We start from the raw sequence: 7,094 nt of genomic DNA, 5'->3' as shown, positions 1-7,094 counted from the left end.
AATTAACAGTTATGACAGGCTGATGTTATGTTACCAATCATCTGTCCAGCAGTATAATTTTCTAATTCAGTTGGCTTTTTCTGTGCTACTCTAAAGAATAAAAAAATATTCCAAATCTATTTACACTTGGGAAGTTTACAGTCAGTGGTATATTGAGCAATGTTTACCAGTTCAAAGTTCTGCGCCCATCTTCAAAATCATACACAGACGGGAGAGAAAGTAACCTCAGGAGGTCATGTAGCCCCATTTCCTGCATGTCAATAAGCCCAGAGGTGTCTGACTAACCTGGATGGCCTCCAGTGGTGGAGGGTTGCCTGACAAGTTCCCAGGTGACAAGTCCCTGTGACCTCCAGCTGAAAGGAGAACTGTCCCTTCACTCATGGTGGCACAGTGCCACCCATGAAGCTGCAAGAGGCTGACATTATCAGCTCATTGCCTTTGCCACAAACTAACATGTCATATTCAAGGTTTCTGAGACTAAACTATTTTTCCTGCTTACAAATCTTAAGACTCATAGTCGGAAGAGTCACTACAGCTATAGTATCTTGTCAGTTACGCTGACATTTTTCAGAGTTAAAGGACTGTGTCTTATATGTCATTAATAAACAAACACTGAGGATAAACAATGTGTAAGTGACTTAGCAATTTGACTTAATGCAGTGATATTCTACTGTGGTTGTAGCCTTTGCATGAAATTAATGACAATGTAGGAAGAAAAAAACTGGAGAGACATCCAGTGACCTCCATCAAACACTCTAAATTTTAGTGTTCATACAACATGAGCAAGTTAGATATTTTCAATTTGCAAATTTGAGACCAGGATTACTTAGCATAATTCAAACACAATATTCTCCACTTTTATTTATCTATTTGTTGTGCCTCTTTCTGTGTACTTTGCCCACTCTTTTTCTTGTCAGACTGATAAATTGGATCTTGATTTCCTCTCTCCACCCTTGCTTGAACCAGTTCCAAATGAATAAATCCCTAATCAGGCACCAACGATTAGCAGATTGATGTTCCTGCAACCGCCTGCACAGAATAAAGTTCCTAGTCAAGGAATTACAGAAAGGTCTAACACAACTGTATACCAAAAGTAAATATTGCTTACATTGCCTGGTCTGAAAGCTGATTATACTTGACATGAATTCAAGATAGTTGCAACGGTCTTGTTATGATACCGGAGATTATAGAACTGCTCTGACACATGCCAGAACATATAAAATAACATATAAAATAGTGAAGTTCCTTTGGCTGTTGGGAAAGTCCAGCTCACAAGTGGACATACCTGAATAATGCCTTTGGAATGCTTTGTCAGCAAAATATATCAGTTTGAGTAAAGTCTCCATTGTCTTTACAGTGTGCATTTGTTTGTCCCTTTGATGGATGATGGTTTATGGATCACAAATATGAATCCACACATTTTCTTATTGCCTTCTAATAACAGGGTATATAAAGCTCACAATAAGTTCGAAATGAGCTCATAATAACAGGGCAACTTGCAGGTCATGCAGATAATTATTAAAGAGGTTCATCTTGAATTTCTAAAACTGCTGCAACTGCAAATGGTGACATTGCTATGCTTGGAAGAAACTTCATAAGGTCACAGTCATTCTAGCATACACATTGTACATATTGTTTAAGAATGAACTAAGTTCTTTTATCATGGATTATAATGCTTCTCAATAAAGCGAGACCAAGATGATTGTTGATCTTTGCTTGACTGAGTTAATGAAAGTAAATCTGGTAATGATTTGCTGAAATTACCCCCTGAAGGTACACTGCTGTATTGCTTACCTATTGATAACTCACATTGCCTCAGTGCTATAGAAGTTTTTATGGCTAATGATATAGTAAAGTTGTAGCTAAATTTATATTTATGTGAAGACAGTGACTGATATCTATTATTATAATCATTTGACATATGTATGAGATATAAGTACATTAGATAAAAAATAGGTACTTATTTTATTACAACTATTGGAACATAAATTGTGCACAAACTAGCTCACATCTTGGTTAATGGTAGTGTTATTGCACAATGTACCACAATACATAGAAGATAAGGGTCAATAGAAGTCTATGGCATTTCAGTGCCACTTACCACAGCAATATTTGGCAGGATTCCTTTAATATTATTTCACATGCTCTGTGCCTTTGCATATCACAATGCCTGACACATTCTATGCACTTAATCCAGTGAGAGAGGAATTAGATATCCCTTTATGGTTAGCAATGGTAATTAAAAATTGCCAATATTAAAACTAGTATGCAGACTACTTCTTAATATAGCTTCTTGGAAGTAAATGTTTGTGAGGCTTTCTATGGAAATGTAAATGTTTTCTGGAAAAAAAAAAAAAGGTCAAAAATGAAACTTTTGTTGGTGAAATTGTTCTTGAATTTTTCACCTCTTTTCCTGAAAAGATCCAAAATATGTTTAACAGTCAATAAGTGTGTAGGTTTGAGGAGCTGATTGTAAGAATGAGACTGAATATAGGGTGATGAAATGTAGTTGTGGGAAAAGAATGACCTCACAAAGTGCCAGAAAGTTGTCATGGGGAAGAGCATAAGCGCACAAAAGAAAAGCAATGAAGAACAGACTTTGGAAAAAAAACAGAGTTTTTTCTACTATTGGTCCAAATTGAACCTTCTAGGGTTCCTCAGCAGTAGGAATACATACTTCAAAACAAAAATGAACATATCACAGCCAGGATGAAGAGTAAGGCTAATATGTCTCAAATCCCCTTTAATGCCAACCCAATAAAAAGTTCATTGTTAATTGCAGTAACAAAACCGATGAGGCTAACAGTTCTTTATCAAAACCAACAAATCTGATACAATTTGCAACAGGTAAATAATTTTCTTTAGAAACAGCTAAAAATGTCTTTGATAAAGAAAGAAACATTTTTCAGTACACTGTTCACAAGATTATAATGTCCCCTCTAGTAAAACAGTAAAGGCAGTATTATTATATAAGAATTTAAAAGGAAGGATTTCCTTCTCTTGATGTACCACACAAGACTTTTTAAAGTATAATTTTCCTCAGTCTTATTAATTATTTTCAGATGTCTTCAGAGGACAAAGCTATTATAATAATAGATGGTGTAATTACATGTTCATTGACTATATAATAAGATTGCAGCTTAGACAAATTTGAGCTATATACAGTTTCTACTGTATGAAGGCTATTAAATTGAGTTGCTCTTCTGCTGGAAATTTGTCTTCCTAATTTGATGGTTCCAAATGTATAAAATGCTCAGATATTAATCCATCTTAAGCTATATTGATTGTTGATGTTTACATTAATATCAATTAGACTTTAAAATATTTTATTGTATAATATTGATTGAATAGTCTTTTCAAGGTTGCATCTGTGATTTAAATGTTCCTGTGATCTTTGTATTCATTATATAAAACAACTGTTGTAAAAAAAAGTAATCAATCAACTCTGCTCCAGAAAAGTATACATATGGGTTGACATAAATTGAAAAAACAAACAAAAAAAGGATGGCAATGGTAAATCACAATATTAAAAATAAAACTCAAAGAAATACTCCAAAACCAGTTGTCATCTTTGATAAATCTGTATGTTTTAATTTTTATATATGCCCAAATATTCTACAGAATATGTCATCTATATATTAGGAAATTCAATTTTCCTAATATTGATATTTAAAATTTTAAAATACATTTTTAAAGAAATAACACAAACATAAATTGTTCACCAAACACTAGTATCAAAATGGCTATCAGAGGTAATCTATGTTACTGTAAAACTACCTGTGTAGATCTGTACATAAAAGCAAAGTAATGTCTGCGCTCTTAAAATTCACAATGATAGCAAAAAGAAGCATGTTTTGCTCTGTTAAAAAATCATGGAGATGTAATGACTCTTCTACAGTGTCTAAATGATTTTAAAAATAAATTAAATGTGCCAGCAAGAATCTTTATCCATAAACCAATCTAAAAGCCAGACGGAAACCTTAAGATTGAATCATTACCTCCAAAAATTTCCTCTTCTGCTGTATAAAGTAACTTACGAAATGTAGGTGTTAACGATGGTTGACATCACTATTCTACTTAGTGTACTTATATATGTACTCTATTAATAATATTATACAACTTTATCTCACATTGTGAATTCTTCCCTTGATTTTGCAGGATCTCACAGCAAAGTTCAATCCTTTTTTCAGCATCTTTCCTTCAGAAAACTTTTCTCACAGCAATAATTTCAAGTATGCAGTCCTTGAACGACAGCTGTAAATTGCACTAATAGGTCTCAGCTAAAATAACAGACAAAAGCTTAAATTATAAATAGGTAAGAGTAATGCATATTGTGCATTTTTCACTTTCCTTAATACACATTTAGTGCTGTAAGTAGCTATTAACTTCAGTTCCTCATTTATAAATGGGCTGTGTAGTCTGAACATGAGAAAAACATTCTCTAGGATATTTGTCTGTAAGCAAAAGTTCTATCTGGTGTGCACGTTTATTTTATTTAAACAATACACTAATAGCAGTCTCCTGGCTGTTGAAAACAAAAGTCAATTATTTTATTCTGTTAAAAATATGCAAATGTGTAAAAAATAAAAATAATGATTCCCAGACCTTTAGAAATGAGTTTTTAGGTGGTCCCAATTTCTGTACTCAGACTCTGAAATACAAAGCCGTCTCAAATACCAATATAGCACACAAGCAATAGATAAGTAGATCCTGAAATACAAATTTATAATTATGAGGTTCAGATTGTAATTATTTTGCTAATAACAAAATGCCTCTTTCCTCTTTCACCTAATTTGGATCTTTAAAAGTGATGACAAAAATGTGCTCAATAGAAAGCATTCTACCTCTATAGATTAAAGATAACCTTTATGAAGTGCTTTATAATTTTAACTATAGTGTTGTTTATCTGAAATTTGCTGTGCTTTAATGCAGCAATATGGACTTGTCTTCCAGTTTCATTTGTCATGGAATGAGTTTTTGTTGCAGTACAGAGAATAAAGTGTGGTTAAAAGGTACAAATGTTTCTGAATATCTGAGACACCCATACAATGCCAACATAGTCATTGAAAGAAGGATAATATTCCAGGGTGTGGTCAGTGGGGTCAGCTGAAACTTAACATGCCTGATGAAATAAGGCTGGTGTTTAGAAAGCAAGAAATAATTCAGTGGAAAAGATGGATTGCCTTATTTTATTAATACTGGAAACATGAAACTGGAGCTTTCCGTGGCAAAACAGATGCAAAGTAGCAAAGCTGAAGCTCGCTCTTTGGCTACAAAACACTCCACCTTTTCCCCCTTTTACTTTTTGACTAAAATAAAAATGCTGTGAGTGCAGATTAGATATTGATTACTGAAATAGTTCAAGTTAAGATGTTTTATTTGCTGCTAGAACAGCAAATTCAGGATTTTTTATTTCTCTAAAACTGTCTAGGTTAAGGTGGACTGTCTGGTCCTAAAATAGCTTGCCAAGTTGTACTAATCCATTACCTGTCCCTCACAAAAAAGAAAACCCTAATTCATCTTCTTGTTGCCATAGAATGTGAGATATTGAACCACCACCACTCTTACTGAAGGCTCTAAGAGTAGAATACCTTGGCAGTGCTTTTTAAGACTGGGTCAGTTATCTTATTTCATTGAAATTGTTTTAACCTGATTGGCGTTTAAAAATAATATAGCTCTTAATGATTGCTTTTGTGAGGTTTTATATTCTTTCAAGATATGTTTTAAATATCTTGTATGCGCCACTGTTTAATTTGCACTATAAGATAGGATGGATCTATGAAGTGGACAGCAGAGTCATTTTCTCATTGAAAAAACCTGCTCACTTCATTAATCCAACAGGAAGGTAGGGAAGCAGTATTAATATCAATGAGATGGTATTCTAAGATGTAAAATTGGGAGTGAAGAGCTATTTGTCAGTCCCCTTCTCCCAGAATGATCCTGGGTTTTGGATTACAAAGACAGGTATTGCAGTCCTTCCACCAAATGATAAAGATGGTAATGACTGATTGGCTCAGGTGCAAACGGCATTAGATTTAGAAAAGGACTTCATGGTGTCAGAGACAGATATTCTTGGCAGTCTGGATAGTACAGACATACAAAGAACGCTGAGCTTGTGAAGTCTCTGCTGTCCTTTATTTGGCTTTCTGGGATCGGTTTTACATCCTAATTGACTGCATCTCATCCCCATGTAACTTGCAGTGGCTAAGATCTTTTACTTTGGCTCTTCATGATATTCTCATAAAGATCTCTCTAAGTAAAAGGGATTGCAGGTCTTGGTATTAATCTTAAAGTATGGAGTACCAACCAGTCAGCCTCACCTCTGTGCCCTTAAGATCATGGAACAGATCCTCCTGAAAGATGTGTCCAAACGCATGGAAGGTTATTAGAGATAGCCAACATAGCTTCACCAAGGGCAAATCATGCCTGATTAATCTAGTGACCTTCTACGATGGAGTCATTGCATCAGTGGACAAGGGAAGAGCTGCAGTTTTGATGCAGTCCCACACACCATTCTTGCTGCTAAATCAGAGAGATATAGGTTTGATGGATGAACTGTTAGATGGATAAGGAATTGGCTGGATGGCTGCATCCAAAGAGTGATAATCAATGGCTCAATGTCCAAGTGGAAAACAGTAATATGTGATGTCTCTCAAGGGTCCTTACTAGGACCAATAATATTTAATATCTTCATCAGTGACATAGTGCGATTGAGGGCACCCTCAGCAAGTTTACGGATGACACTGAGTGGTGCAGTTGATTTGCTAGAAGGAAGGGATGCCATCCAGAAGGATAATTCACCCCCAGTGAGGTGTATCGCCGCGAGACAAAGTCTGTAAATCATGGATGCAAGGGTAACTGACCATCGTGGAGTAGATACCTTTTGATGACCCTGATAGATCCATCAGAGCACCAGAATCCTTTCTCTTTTCTGGCCTATGAACCCTTGAGCTCCCGCCTTGACTATAATGATGGCTCCGATCAGAGGAGCTCCGGGACAGAAACAATCTAAACCCCAAGTCTGAGCTCAGGCCATGATTTCCCTTAATTTTTCCTGTTGCTCCCTCGTGATCTTTCTAGGGGCTTGCAATTCC

This window comes from Egretta garzetta, unplaced genomic scaffold, assembly GCF_000687185.1.
Source record: "Egretta garzetta isolate BGI_Z169 unplaced genomic scaffold, ASM68718v1 scaffold45, whole genome shotgun sequence".
NCBI classification, from domain to species: Eukaryota; Metazoa; Chordata; class Aves; order Pelecaniformes; family Ardeidae; genus Egretta; species Egretta garzetta.
Note: the sequence above shows the minus strand (reverse complement) of the source record.